Source organism: Oncorhynchus keta, unplaced genomic scaffold, assembly GCF_023373465.1.
Source record: "Oncorhynchus keta strain PuntledgeMale-10-30-2019 unplaced genomic scaffold, Oket_V2 Un_contig_6244_pilon_pilon, whole genome shotgun sequence".
In the NCBI taxonomy this organism is placed as follows: Eukaryota; Metazoa; Chordata; class Actinopteri; order Salmoniformes; family Salmonidae; genus Oncorhynchus; species Oncorhynchus keta.
The window spans coordinates 1,785,621-1,801,099 of record NW_026288751.1 but is presented as its reverse complement, the minus strand read 5'-3'; the positions used below and the strand labels follow the sequence as shown (position 1 = coordinate 1,801,099).

Genomic DNA, 15,479 nt, shown 5'->3' with positions numbered 1-15,479 from the left:
AAAGAGGGAAAATTAACAATTCAATCTTATGTATTACATTTTCTGTGAAGCACAAACTGCTCAAATTAATTGTCCATAAGTGAGTGGTTGAATCTTGTAGCAGTGTGTAAAAGTATCTCCTTCACCTTAAAACAGGCCACTCCTTCACCTTAAAACAGGCCACTCCTTCACCTTAAAACAGGCCACTCCTTCACCTTAAAACAGGCCACTCCTTCACCTTAAAACAGGCCACTCCTTCACCTTAAAACAGGCCACTCCTTCACCTTAAAACAGGCCACTCCTTCACCTTAAAACAGGCCACTCCTTCACCTTAAAACAGGCCACTCCTTCACCTTAAAACAGGCCACTCCTTCACCTTAAAACAGCCCACTCAGCCATCTTAAAACAGGCCACTCAGCCATCTTAAAACAGGCCACTCAGCCATCTTAAAACAGGCCACTCCTTCACCTTAAAACAGGCCACTCAGCCATCTTAAAACAGGCCACTCAGCCATCTTAAAACAGGCCACTAAGCCACCTTACAACAGGCCACTCAGCCACCTTAAAACAGGCCACTCAGCCACCTTAAAACAGGCCACTCAGCCATCTTAAAACAAGCCACTCAGCCATCTTAAAACAGGCCACTCCTTCACCTTAAAACAGGCCTCTCAGCCATCTTAAAACAGGCCACTCAGCCATCTTAAAACAGGCCACTCAGCCACCTTAAAACAGGCCACTCAGCCATCTTAAAACAGGCCACTCAGCCATCTTAAAACAGGCCACTCCTTCACCTTAAAACAGGCCACTCAGCCATCTTAAAACAGGCCACTCAGCCATCTTAAAACAGGCCACTCAGCCATCTTAAAACAGGCCACTCAGCCACCTTAAAACAGGCCACTCCTTCACCTTAAAACAGGCCACTCCTTCACCTTAAAACAGGCCACTCTTAGCCACCTTAAAAAAACAGGCCACTCAGCCATCTTAAAACAGGCCACTCAGCCACCTTAAAACAGGCCACTCCTTCACCTTAAAACACAGGCCACTCCTTCACCTTAAAACAGGCCACTCAGCCATTTAAAACACCTTAAAAACAGGCCACTCAGCCATCTTAAAACAGGCCACTCAGCCATCTTAAAACAGGCCACTCAGCCACCTTAAAACAGGCCACTCAGCCATCTTAAAACAGGCCACTCAGCCATCTTAAAACAGGCCACTCCTTCACCTTAAAACAGGCCTCTCAGCCACCTTAAAACAGGCCACTCAGCCACCTTAAAACAGGCCACTCAGCCACCTTAAAACAGGCCACTCAGCCATCTTAAAACAGGCCACTCAGCCATCTTAAAACAGGCCACTCCTTCACCTTAAAACAGGCCTCTCAGCCATCTTAAAACAGGCCACTCAGCCATCTTAAAACAGGCCACTCAGCCACCTTAAAACAGGCCACTCAGCCATCTTAAAACAGGCCACTCAGCCATCTTAAAACAGGCCACTCCTTCACCTTAAAACAGGCCACTCAGCCATCTTAAAACAGGCCACTCAGCCATCTTAAAACAGGCCACTCAGCCATCTTAAAACAGGCCACTCAGCCACCTTAAAACAGGCCACTCCTTCACCTTAAAACAGGCCACTCCTTCACCTTAAAACAGGCCACTCAGCCACCTTAAAACAGGCCACTCAGCCATCTTAAAACAGGCCACTCAGCCACCTTAAAACAGGCCACTCAGCCACCTTAAAACAGGCCACTCCTTCACCTTAAAACAGGCCACTCAGCCACCTTAAAACAGGCCACTCAGCCACCTTAAAACAGGCCACTCAGCCATCTTAAAACAGGCCACTCCTTCCACCTTAAAAAACAGGCCTTAAAACAGGCCACTCAGCCATTAAAACAGCCACTCCTTCACCTTAAAACAGGCCACTCCTTCACCTTAAAACAGGCCACTCAGCCACCTTAAAACAGGCCACTCAGCCACCTTAAAACAGGCCACTCAGCCACCTTAAAAAACAGGCCACTCAGCCATCTTAAAACAGGCCACTAAAACAGCCATCTTAAAACAGGCCACTCCTTCACCTTAAAACAGGCCTCTCTTAGGCCATCTTAAAACAGGCCACTCAGCCATCTTAAAACAGGCCACTCAGCCACCTTAAAACAGGCCACTCAGCCATCTTAAAACAGGCCACTCAGCCATCTTAAAACAGGCCACTCCTTCACCTTAAAACAGGCCACTCAGCCACAGCCATCTTAAAACAGGCCACTCAGCCATCTTAAAACAGGCCACTCCTTCACCTTAAAACAGGCCACTCAGCCATCTTAAAACAGGCCACTCAGCCATCTTAAAACAGGCCACTCAGCCATCTTAAAACAGGCCACTCAGCCACCTTAAAACAGGCCACTCCTTCACCTTAAAACAGGCCACTCCTTCACCTTAAAACAGGCCACTCAGCCACCTTAAAACAGGCCACTCAGCCATCTTAAAACAGGCCACTCAGCCACCTTAAAACAGGCCACTCCTTCACCTTAAAACAGGCCACTCAGCCACCTTAAAACAGGCCACTCAGCCACCTTAAAACAGGCCACTCAGCCATCTTAAAACAGGCCACTCCTTCACCTTAAAACAGGCCACTCCTTCACCTTAAAACAGGCCACTCCTTCACCTTAAAACAGGCCACTCAGCCACCTTAAAACAGGCCAGTCAGCCACCTTAAAACAGGCCACTCAGCCACTTTAAAACAGGCCACTCAGCCATCTTAAAACAGGCCACTCAGCCACCTTAAAACAGGCCACTCAGCCACCTTAAAACAGGCCACTCAGCCATCTTAAAACAGCCCACTCAGCCACCTTAAAACATGCCACTCAGCCATCTTAAAACAGGCCACTCAGCCACCTTAAAACAGGCCACTCAGCCACCTTAAAACAGGCCACTCAGCCACCTTAAAACAGGCCACTCAGCCATCTTAAAACAGGCCACTCAGCCACCTTAAAACAGGCCACTCAGCCATCTTAAAACAGGCCACTCAGCCATCTTAAAACAGGCCACTCAGCCATCTTAAAACAGGCCACTCAGCCACCTTAAAACAGGCCACTCAGCCATCTTAAAACAGGCCACTCAGCCACCTTAAAACAGGCCACTCAGCCATCTTAAAACAGGCCACTCAGCCATCTTAAAACAGGCCACTCAGCCACCTTAAAACAGGCCACTTTCAAGAACTTCCCATAACTTCTTAGCGACAACGCAGTTTTTGCCTTTGGCAACCACGTCCTGCAGCGCACAGCAGAAGAAGTAACGTCCGCTCAGGGGCTCGATGCCAACCTGGAGGTCACAGTGGAGTGTAGTCTGGACACCGGATTCTGGATCCAGGAACAACAGTCTGGCTATTGGCTTGATGATGAATTTCTGCCACAAGCTGCAGTTTCGGGGTAGCTCCGTTTTCACTACTCCTACAAGGGCCAAACATAATAGAGATATGAGTTAATGGAAAGAACACTTTTGAACTGATATCTAACCAACACAGGAAAATACACACCCTTAGCCTGTAACCTATGACTTGTAGAGTGTATTTAGTAACTTTAATTTAACCAGGGGACCCAATTGAGACCAGGGTCTCATTTCTAAAGGTGCCCTGAGAACAACAGTTCAAACAATGTGAGCAACAATTCAAGCATGATCACTACAAAATTACAGTTACAACATTTCAAATAAATTATGTTAGATTCAAATGGGCAGTAGAAACTAATATGTACAATCAATCAAAACAAGTGCAGTTTCCATTGGTTACATTTTTTATTAAATTCACCTTTTGGGAACAAATAATCAGGTCTTAGAGTGACCTATAGGCCATTCCAGGACTGAGGGGCATAGTAACTCAAAGCAGTCTTCCCTAACTCAAAGGAGCCTTGTGGAACCTCTAATGGAAACCAGCATTGAGATTGAGTTTTCTAGTTACCAGATTTCTAATTTAGAGGTGAGGCGAGGTACTATGGGAGGGACTCGTTGTTGTTCATTGTGACAGACATACCATTTAATCATTTTGAAGGAAATTACCAACCTGGGTGAACACCGTAGCAAGTGACATTGGTACCCTTCAGCCTCAGTTCGTGCTTGAAGAGAATGTTGCACAGTTTGCTTTAGCAGTAAGAGTGGAAGAACTGCCAGCTGTACCTCCCGGTGCCCAGGTGTTTATTAGTGACAAGGGCATCAAAGTCAATGTTTCCCCAGCAATATGCCATGGAGCCCAGTGTAACTACATGGCCCTAAGTGCCCTCCTTCAGGTGGTCCAGCAAAAGACAGGTCAGCAGAAAGTGGCCGAGGTGGTTGACCCCAAACTCAATAGCAAAGCCATCAGCAGTATATATTAGCAGTGTGCCCATCCACCACCAGACCTGAAGAGTAATCAGAGATGGTGCAATACAGTCCAATAGCCTTTTTCCACTCATGTCTTCTTTTTATTACAATATGACCACTGTTAATGAGCAGATCCCATCTAGCCTCTGTCTTCAGGAAGGTCTCAGTGAAAGAATGCACTGCCTGGAGGCTCCCCAGGTCTAACTGGATGTACACCACATCTGTGTTGCCCGTCTTCTGAAATACAAATAACTATTTGCTAGGCCTATATTTATAGGCATACCATGTTTTTTTAATGGTACATCTCACTAATGAATATTCGAAAACACATTTTGAATAATTGATTTTCATAAGATTCTCACACCCTTTTTATATCACTTATAGCAAGTTCAGCTTTCTTTTGGATGTGCCATCCAGGATTACTCTTGCAACCCTCCTGTCAAGCTCCATAGCAGTGGCTTTTCCAATGCCAGTGTTCACACCTATAGAGTGAACAAGACAGGGACAGTTCCAGAAGTGCAACACAAACCTGATTGAAATTTGATTCAAGCCCTGAGGTACAGTAGCATCGCCTACTAAAGGCTGCATGAGACAGCAACAAAGATGGCACCACATTTTTACATTTAGCAGACACTCTTATCCAGAGTGACTTACAGGAGCAATTAGGGTTAAGTGCCTTGCTCAAGGGCACAATGATTTTTTACTTATAGTCTCCTCGGGGATTTGATTCAGCAGCCTTTTGGTTACTGGCACAAAGCTCTTAACCGCTAGGCTACCTGGCGCAATTTAAAACAGTTACATTTACATTTACATTTAAGTCATTTAGCAGACGCTCTTATCCAGAGCGACTTACAAATTGGTGCATTCACCTTATGACATCCAGTGGAACAGCCACTTTACAATAGTGCATCTAAATCTTTTAAGGGGGGTGAGAAGGATTACTTTATCCTATCCTAGGTATTCCTTAAAGAGGTGGGGTTTCAGGTGTCTCCGGAAGGTGGTGATTGACTCTGCTGTCCTGGCGTCGTGAGGGAGTGTGTTCCACCATTGGGGAGCCAGAGCAGCGAACAGTTTTGACTGGGCTGAGCGGGAACTGTACTTCCTCAGTGGTAGGGAGGCGAGCAGGCCAGAGGTGGATGAACGCAGTGCCCTTGTTTGGGTGTAGGGCCTGATCAGAGCCTGGAGGTACTGAGGTGCCGTTCCCCTCACAGCTCCGTAGGCAAGCACCATGGTCTTGTAGCGGATGCGAGCTTCAACTGGAAGCCAGTGAAGAGAGCGGAGGAGCGGGGTGACGTGAGAGAACTTGGGAAGGTTGAACACCAGACGGGCTGCGGCGTTCTGGATGAGTTGTAGGGGTTTAATGGCACAGGCAGGGAGCCCAGCCAACAGCGAGTTGCAGTAATCCAGACGGGAGATGACAAGTGCCTGGATTAGGACCTGCGCCGCTTCCTGTGTGAGGCAGGGTCGTACTCTGCGGATGTTGTAGAGCATGAACCTACAGGAACGGGCCACCGCCTTGATGTTAGTTGAGAACGACAGGGTGTTGTCCAGGATCACGCCAAGGTTCTTAGCGCTCTGGGAGGAGGACACAATGGAGTTGTCAACCGTGATGGCGAGATCATGGAACGGGCAGTCCTTCCCCGGGAGGAAGAGCAGCTCCGTCTTGCCGAGGTTCAACTTGAGATGGTGATCCGTCATCCACACTGATATGTCTGCCAGACATGCAGAGATGTGATTCGCCACCTGGTCATCAGAAGGGGGAAAGGAGAAGATTAATTGTGTGTCGTCTGCATAGCAATGATAGGAGAGACCATGTGAGGTTATGACAGAGCCAAGTGACTTGGTGTATAGCGAGAATAGGAGAGGGCCTAGAACAGAGCCCTGGGGACACCAGTGGTGAGAGCGCGTGGTGAGAGATAGATTCTCGCCACGCCACCTGGTAGGAGCGACCTGTCAGGTAGGACGCAATCCAAGCGTGGGCCGCGCCGGAGATGCCCAACTCGGAGAGGGTGGAGAGGAGGATCTGATGGTTCACAGTATCGAAGGCAGCCGATAGGTCTAGAAGGATGAGAGCAGAGGAGAGAGAGTTAGCTTTAGCAGTGCGGAGCGCCTCCGTGATACAGAGAAGAGCAGTCTCAGTTGAATGACTAGTCTTGAAACCTGACTGATTTGGATCAAGAAGGTCATTCTGAGAGAGATAGCGGGAGAGCTGGCCAAGGACGGCACGTTCAAGAGTTTTGGAGAGAAAAGAAAGAAGGGATACTGGTCTGTAGTTGTTGACATCGGAGGGATCGAGTGTAGGTTTTTTCAGAAGGGGTGCAACTCTCGCTCTCTTGAAGACGGAAGGGACGTAGCCAGCGGTCAGGGATGAGTTGATGAGCGAGGTGAGGTAAGGGAGAAGGTCTCCGGAAATGGTCTGGAGAAGAGAGGAGGGGATAGGGTCGAGCGGGCAGGTTGTTGGGCGGCCGGCCGTCACAAGACGCGAGATTTCATCTGGAGAGAGAGGGGAGAAAGAGGTCAGAGCACAGGGTAGGGCAGTGTGAGCAGAACCAGCGGTGTCGTTTGACTTAGCAAACGAGGATCGGATGTCGTCGACCTTCTTTTCAAAATGGTTGACGAAGTCATCTGCAGAGAGGGAGGAGGGGGGAGGGGGAGGAGGATTCAGGAGGGAGGAGAAGGTGGCAAAGAGCTTCCTAGGGTTAGAGGCAGATGCTTGGAATTTAGAGTGGTAGAAAGTGGCTTTAGCAGCAGAGACAGAGGAGGAAAATGTAGAGAGGAGGGAGCGAAAGGATGCCAGGTCCGCAGGGAGGCGAGTTTTCCTCCATTTCCGCTCGGCTGCCCGGAGCCCTGTTCTGTGAGCTCGCAATGAGTCGTCGAGCCACGGAGCGGGAGGGGAGGACCGAGCCGGCCTGGATGATAGGGGACATAGAGAGTCAAAGGATGCAGAAAGGGAGGAGAGGAGAGTTGAGGAGGCAGAATCAGGAGATAGGTTGGAGAAGGTTTGAGCAGAGGGAAGAGATGATAGGATGGAAGAGGAGAGAGTAGCGGGGGAGAGAGAGTGAAGGTTGGGACGGCGCGATACCATCCGAGTAGGGGCAGTGTGGGAAGTGTTGGATGAGAGCGAGAGGGAAAAGTATACAAGGTAGTGGTCGGAGACTTGGAGGGGAGTTGCAATGAGGTTAGTGGAAGAACAGCATCTAGTAAAGATGAGGTCGAGCGTATTGCCTGCCTTGTGAGTAGGGGGGGAAGGTGAGAGGGTGAGGTCAAAAGAGGAAAGGAGTGGAAAGAAGGAGGCAGAGAGGAATGAGTCAAAGGTAGACGTGGGGAGGTTAAAGTCGCCCAGAACTGTGAGAGGTGAGCCGTCCTCAGGAAAGGAGCTTATCAAGACATCAAGCTCATTGATGAACTCTCCGAGGGGACCTGGAGGGCGATAAATGATAAGGATGTTAAGCTTGAAAGGGCTGGTAACTGTGACAGCATGAAATTCAAAGGAGGCGATAGACAGATGGGTAAGGGGAGAAAGAGAGAATGACCACTTGGGAGAGATGAGGATCCCGGTGCCACCACCCCGCTGACCAGAAGCTCTCGGGGTGTGCGAGAACACGTGGGCGGACGAAGAGAGAGCAGTAGGAGTAGCAGTGTTATCTGTGGTGATCCATGTTTCCGTCAGTGCCAAGAAGTCGAGGGACTGGAGGGAGGCATAGGCTGAGATGAACTCTGCCTTGTTGGCCGCAGATCGGCAGTTCCAGAGGCTACCGGAGACCTGGAACTCCACGTGGGTCGTGCGCGCTGGGACCACCAGATTAGGGTGGCCGCGGCCACGCGGTGTGGAGCGTTTGTATGGTCTGTGCAGAGAGGAGATAACAGGGATAGACAGACACATAGTTGACAGGCTACAGAAGAGGCTACGCTAATGCAAGGAGATTGGAATGACAAGTGGACTACACGTCTCGAATGTTCAGAAAGTTAAGCTTACGTAGCAAGAATCTTATTGACTAAAATGATTAAAATGATACAGTATTGCTGAAGTAGGCTAGCTGGCAGTGGCTGCGTTGTTGACTTTGTAGGCTAGCTGGCAGTGGCTGCGTTGTTGACACTACACTAATCAAGTCGTTCCGTTGAGTGTAATAGTTTCTACAGTGCTGCTATTCGGGGCTAGCTGGCTAGCTAGCAGTGTTGATTACGTTACGTTGCGTTAAAAGAACGACAATAGCTGGCTAGCTAACCTAGAAAATCGCTCTAGACTACACAATTATCTTTGATACACAGACGGCTATGTAGCTAGCTATGTAGCTAGCTACGATCAAACAAATCAAACCGTTGTGCTGTAATGAAATGAAATGAAAATGTGATACTACCTGTGGAGCGAAGCGGAATGCGACCGGGTTGTTGAGTGCGGAAGTTCTATTCAGTAGACGTTGGCTAGCTGTTGGCTAGCTAGCAGTGTCTCCTACGTTAAGGACGACAAATAGCTGGCTAGCTAACCTCTGTAAATTAAGATAATCACTCTAAGACTACACGCTCTAAACTACACAATTATCTTGGATACGAAGACAGCAAAGACAACTATGTAGCTAGCTAACACTACACTAATCAAGTCGTTCAGTTGAGTGTAATAGTTTCTACAGTGCTGCTATTCGGTAGACGGACGTGGACGTTTGCTAGCTGGCTAGCTGCTGGGCAGATAGCAGTGTAGACTACGTTAGGACGACGAAATACGAAGTTGCAGTAGAAGTGCTGACTGTTTCACTTTGTTGTCCTCTTTCTTTTCCTTTTTCTTCTGTCCTTCTTTTGTCCTTATTTTGTCTTCCTTTCTTCTGTTAACTAGATATTTTTTGTTGTTATTCTTTGTAAGCTAGCTAGCTTCTTCCAGGGGAGTCCCTAGCAACTGCTTAGCAACAAGTTCAAGGGTTATTTGATTAAAGGGGCAATTAGCAGTTGCTACATTCATTTTTGGACTTATAATTAATGATACACTACATGGACAAAAGTAGGAAGACACCTGCTCATCTCATTCCAAAATCATGGGCATTAATATGGAGTTGGTCCCCACTTTGCTCCAATAACAGCCTCCACTCTTCAGGGAAGGTTTTCCACTAGATGTTGGAAAATTTCTGCGGGGACTTCCTTCCATTCTGCTACAAGAGCATTAGTGAGGTCAGGGATTAGGCCTAACCCACCAAGATTTGCATGCTAAAATCATCACTGATGATAAGATATTGAGCTCCCACAATGACAATGTCATGGCAAGACTGACATTTGAGTCAGTCTCTGGGAATAAAGGCCTTCAAAGCAGTCAAACATTTTTAAAGGACAAAATATTTTCTAACTTACCTGTTATTATTACAGTCTTCCCTGCCATCACTGTATTTGCTTTACATTTTGAGCTTTGAAAATAGTTTCAACAAAGAGAATGTACAATGCAACTACACCAGCTTCAACTAATAAAGGTAGCATGATGGTTTTGCACAGTCATGTTACACATCTCTATCTCACCTTGTAGAAGTGCAACCCGTGAATATAACGTGGTTAGTTGTATAGCATGCTTTTTGTTACCTGTGAGACCTAGGCTACCTGTCCCACTGGTTCCCTGTAGGTACAATATTCTGAACAAACCTGTCCGGATTTACTATTCAACTGCTTCATAGTGTGCTTGACTCAAAGGAGGCCTATCTACATTTGTTCGACTTCTGCTCAGAATACCATGGTCGCATAAAAAAGACAGGTCTAGACCACTGACGCTGTGTCAACACTTGATGTGACTTCTGCTATCAAAATATGAAGGTAATAATGCATTTAGAATATAGTTTATTTAGATGCATGAATACACTAGACCAAAAGCTTTATTTGATGGCTGTTTTAAAACTAACATCCTGTAATTCTACGTGTGAATGATTCATGTTCACTTCTTGGTCAATTGATTTATTGATTAAATCTCTGAAAATAAATTATATGAATTGATAGTTCACCCGTCTGTTTTCTTTTATTCTGTAATAACCATGTGTTCAAGCTGATCAAATCAACGTTTATTTTGCGCTGTTCTTTCAGAACCATGAAGGGCACTTCAATCATTTACAATAACACTACTCATCCTTTATTAGTATTACAAATAGAAGATTATCACTTCTCACAACGGTGCTCTTTTAGTAAAGTAAGATCAAAGCTGAGTCAATGTCTCGCAAGATCACATAACGATGAATTTGTCACGCCTTGTCCATAGAGAGGCCTTTTATTCTCTATTTTGGTTAGGCCAGGGTGTGACTAGGGTGAGAATTCTATGTTCTTTTTTAAATGTTTTTGTATTTCTTTGTTTCTGGCCGGGTATGGTTCTCAATCAGGGACAGCTGTCTGTCGTTGTCTCTGATTGAGAACCATACTTAGGTAGTTCTTTCCCACATGGGTTTTGTGAGTAGTTGTTTACTGTTTCGTATCTGTACTAGACAGAACTGTTTCGGTTTTGTTCGTTCACATAGTTTTTTTTGTTCTATTAAAATAATTATGAACATGTACCACGCTGCACCTTGGTCCTCACCTTCTCTTGAATGCTGTTAAAGAATTCACATTTTAGATAACAAAACCAAATTAGTATAGCATAGTAGCATATAGGCTAATGTTACTGTTTCACCAAAAACACCTCATTTCTATTGAGATTTTACGATGGTTAGTTGAAGCTAAAGAGTCAAAAATAAATCTTATGCATCAAAACTCAGAGCCACCAGGCAGGATATATGCTTTGATTTAAACAAAATACAAGAGAGGCTACTACTTTGTTAACATCCTCTGCACTAATTCGCTCATGAAACAGTAGTTCAAGAAGATCAAAATATATAGGCTATTCCTATGAAACTGATTGAGATCAATCAAATGATTGGCATGCAGATGCAGTTTCACTGGTAAAACGTGAATAATTATCATTCAGATTGACAGTAATGATGGCCTATTTTGAAATTAGGCATGCCTAACTTGGTGTTTGAGGGAATTCAAAATATACAATTTCCTTGACATATGTGTGGGCATAGGCAGACTTTGCAATTGGAGGTTGCATTTTATGCATATTTTATAACAGGGCTCTCCAACCCTGTTCCTGGAGATCTACCATCCTGTAGAGCCCTGTAATGATAGGCTATTCAATAGGCTACATCTGTCAGTACAAACGTTGATCGAGGAAATCATGACTAGCAATGGCACAGTGCACTACTTTTGTTATTATCATTTTTTTAGTTTTTTTTATTCAGAATATTTTTTTATTACGATTTTTCAGGGGGTGCTGCAGCACCTTCAGCACCCCTACTTCCCACGGCTATGGTCTAGATCACATATGTCAGAGTCAAGGCCCGCGGGCCACATCCGGCCCGCGAGAAGATTTTTTACGGCCCCTGGGATGATCTTGATTTATTATTAGAACCGGCCCGCAGACCGCAGCAAGCCGGCAGCCCGCAGATCTTTTACACGCACCAATACTACATTTCCCACAATGCAACGGTGACGCACCGAGCAGTAGGCTGCTTCATTTCAATATTTATTGGCACAGCAGTTGTCAGCATCACAGTAAAATTAACTTTCAGATACCCATCAAAAATGGCAAAACGGAAGGTGGACACTGAGAACCGGGGTTTCAAACAAGGTGGGAGTCGGAGTATTTGTTCACGGAGGTAGCTGGAAAACCTGTGTGTCTTCTGTGTGGAGAAAGTGTGGCGGTACTGAAAGAGTATAATCTGAGACGACATTATGAAACGAAACACGCGGACAAAAACAAGAATATGGACATGGAACAAAGGCTACAAAAGGCAGAGGAATTAAAACGAGGCCTCAAATCTCGACAGGCTCTGTTCAAAAAAGCCAAATCACAAGGCCAGGCTGCTGTCAAGGCCAGTTTTATTTTGGCAGAAGAGATCGCTAAATCAGCCCGGCCATTTACGGAGGGGGATTTCATCAAAAACTGCATGATTAAAGTTTGTGACGAAGTTTGCCCAGAAAAAAGGCAACTCTTTTTAAATGTGAGTCTGAGCAGAAACACCATTGCCGAGAGAGTAGACCAGTTGTCCATCAATCTAAAAGAGCAGCTTGTGAAAAAGGGAAAAGATTTCATTGCATATTCCTTGGCTGTGGATGAGAGCACCGACATTTCTGACATTGCCCAGTTGTCAATTTTCAGCCGCGGAGTGGACTCCAGCCTAAGCGTGACAGAGGAGTTTTTGGCTTTACGTCCTATGCATGGCACAACTACGGGGCATGATTTGTATGAAGAGGTGTCAAGATGTGTAAATGAGATGGAGCTGCCTTGGGAAAAACTCGTGGGTTTGACAACCGACGGAGCACCTGCGATGTGTGGACACAGGAGCGGACTGGTGGCGAAGATACGGGAAAAGATGCAAGAGGAAAACGCGACAGGTGAGCTGACAGCTTATCATTGTATCATACACCAGGAAGCGTTGTGCGGTAAAGCCTTGAAAATGGAGCATGTAATGAGCATCATCACGCGCACAGTTAACTTTATCAGAGCCAAAGGTTTGAATCACCGCCAGTTCAAGGCATTTCTGACGGAGTTAGAAACGGAGCATGGTGATTTGCCTTATCACACAGAGGTGCGATGGCTAAGCCAGGGAAAGGTGCTTCAAAGATGTTTCGAGCTTCGTGAGGAGATTTGTCTGTTCTTGGACAGCAAAGGGAAAGACACAACACAACTCCGAGACGAAATGTTTCTGTGTGAAATGGCTTTTCTGTGTGACATTACGAGTCATCTGAATGCAATGAACTTGCAGCTGCAGGGTCGGGATCGTGTCATCTCTGATATGTACAGTACAGTGAAGGCATTTAAAACCAAACTGACTCTGTGGGAGACGCAGATGCGGAAAGAAAATTTGAGCCACTTTCCCAGCTGCCAGACCATGAAAGAGAAGCTCTCTACCAGTGCGTTCCCGAGCGCACAGTTGGCTGATAAAATAGGTATGCTTGCCGCTGACTTTCGACGCCGATTTGCTGACTTTGAAGCACAAAAAAGCAGGTTGGAACTGCTCGGTAACCCATTTGCTGTTGACGTGGAAAGCTCACCACCAAACCTCCAAATGGAGTTGATTGACCTCCAATGCAATGATGCACTGAGGGCAAAATATGCGGCAGTGGGTGCTGCGGAGTTCGCCCGTTTCCTCCCGACACAATGCCCCAGCTGCGCATCCAGGCTGCTCAAACGTTGTCTATGTTTGGCAGCACATACCTGTGTGAACAACTGTTTTCTTTGATGAACTTGAACAAAACATCACACAGAAGTCGACTTACTGCTGAACACCTCCACTCAATTCTGAGGATTTCCTCAGCTCAGAGCCTTACCCCGAACATTGATGAACTTGTGGAAAAGATGGGACACCACCAAGTATCACCCTCAACCTCAAACAAGTGAACATTACTGTGCAATCACATATTTAGAGTTTTTACTCAGTTCAAGTTTAAAAGTTAAAGTTTAATATTTGTTTTCACTGCATGTTACTTCTCCTTAAACAAAGTGTTGTTTTTGATTAATAGATTTTTGCACTTTATTTTATTGTATTTCAATCCAATTATATTTTAAAAATATTTCAGTTGAGTGGATGATAGAAAATTGCTATTATTGTTTTTTTCTTTGAAGTAAATTTAGCCCACTTTTGCTAAAATAGAAAATATAGGCTACTGATGGTGCCTTGAATACCGGTTTCTTTCATTTAATGTTCATGTTATGGGGATTTTTATATAAAGGAAATTTGTCTTTTGTGTCTGTTGAAAATTAAAGATTACTGACAGAGCCATAAGAAAATATTGCTTTATTTATCTGATCATATTGGAATATATTTGTTAGGTTTTCAGTAGGTTCAATTAGGTTCACTAGACTATATGCGTCATTTAAAAATGTTTCAATGAACATTCGAACAGTCCGGCCCTCGGCTTGTAGCTAAATTTTTTATTTGGCCCTCCGTCCATTTGACTTTGACACCCCTGGTCTAGATGCACAAAAGTAGCATTGTGATCAGATTGTTTTCTGATCTGGCTGACCACTTCAGGAGATGGTCAATGGTCCATTGTGTACGGATTTCTCCTCAGTCTGGATGCAATCAGGCAACCAAAAGTGCATACAGTGGGCGATGTCATCAGCACATCAGCACTGTCTCCAGAAAACGTGTTTCGGGAGCGAGAGGCATCTTTTTTTCATTAAAGTGTTTTCTGGCTTCATAAATGCTAGCCAGCATTACTAGGAAAACAATTTATTGTTTGGCAAGAGTTATGCTATCCTGTTTGCCATCCCTTCAGCTTTGCTAGTTACCTGGCTTGTCAGAGGTTAGTTGGCTAGTTAGCTACAGTAGTTGGCTACTGCCATCAAGTTGTTGTGTTATTATCAGATTTAGCCTGTTCCACCATTTGCAGAATGCATACAGACATTTCAATGTAGCGCGGGAAAAGGGAATCCAGACACAACATGGACACCACGGGAAAAGGGAATCCAGACACAACATGGACACGGTAGACACATTTCAATGTAGCGCGGGAAAAGGGAATCCAGACACAACATGGACACGGTAGACACATTTCAATGTAGCGCGGGAAAAGGGAATCCAGACACAACATGGACACGGTAGACACATTTCAATGTAGCGCGGGAAAAGGGAATCCAGACACAACATGGACACGGTAGACACATTTCAATGTAGCGCGGGAAAAGGGAATCCAGGCACAACATGGACACGGTAGACACATTTCAATGTAGCGCGGGAAAAGGGAATCCAGACACAACATGGACACGGTAGACACATTTCAATGTAGCGCGGGAAAAGGGAATCCAGGCACAACATGGACATGGTAGACACATTTCAATGTAGCGCGGGAAAAGGGAATCCAGACACAACATGGACAAGGTAGACACATTTCAATGTAGCGCGGAAAAGGGAATCAGACAAACATGGACACGGTAGACACATTTCAATGTAGCAAAAGGGAATCCAGACACAACATGGACACGGTAGACACATTTCAATGTAGCGGGGAAAAGGGAATCCAGGCACAACATGGACATGGTAGACACATTTCAATGGCGCGGAAAAGGGAATCCAGACACAACATGGACACGGTAGACACATTTCAATGTAGGAAAAGGGAATCCAGGCACAACATGGACACGGTAGACACATTTCAATGT

At 45.6% G+C, this 15,479-nt stretch overlaps 1 long non-coding RNA gene and 1 pseudogene across 2 annotated transcripts; both read right to left on the bottom strand.

The window, feature by feature from the left end:
• Nucleotides 1–427: 427 nt before the first annotated feature.
• On the bottom strand, nt 428–2,658 carry LOC127925776 (uncharacterized). 2 transcript variants are annotated; one of them, XR_008122181.1, is made up of 3 exons: nt 2,355–2,658; nt 1,247–1,683; nt 428–493 (listed from the first exon to the last, which is right to left on the bottom strand). It is a non-coding gene; the product is annotated as an uncharacterized LOC127925776 (long non-coding RNA). The 2 variants fall into 2 exon arrangements; XR_008122180.1 differs by lacking the exon at nt 428–493 and adding an exon at nt 602–815.
• Nucleotides 2,659–2,925: 267 nt separating this feature from the next.
• LOC118380619 (dehydrogenase/reductase SDR family member 13-like) lies at nt 2,926–9,775 on the bottom strand (annotated as a pseudogene).
• Between the last annotated feature and the right edge of the window lie 5,704 nt (nt 9,776–15,479).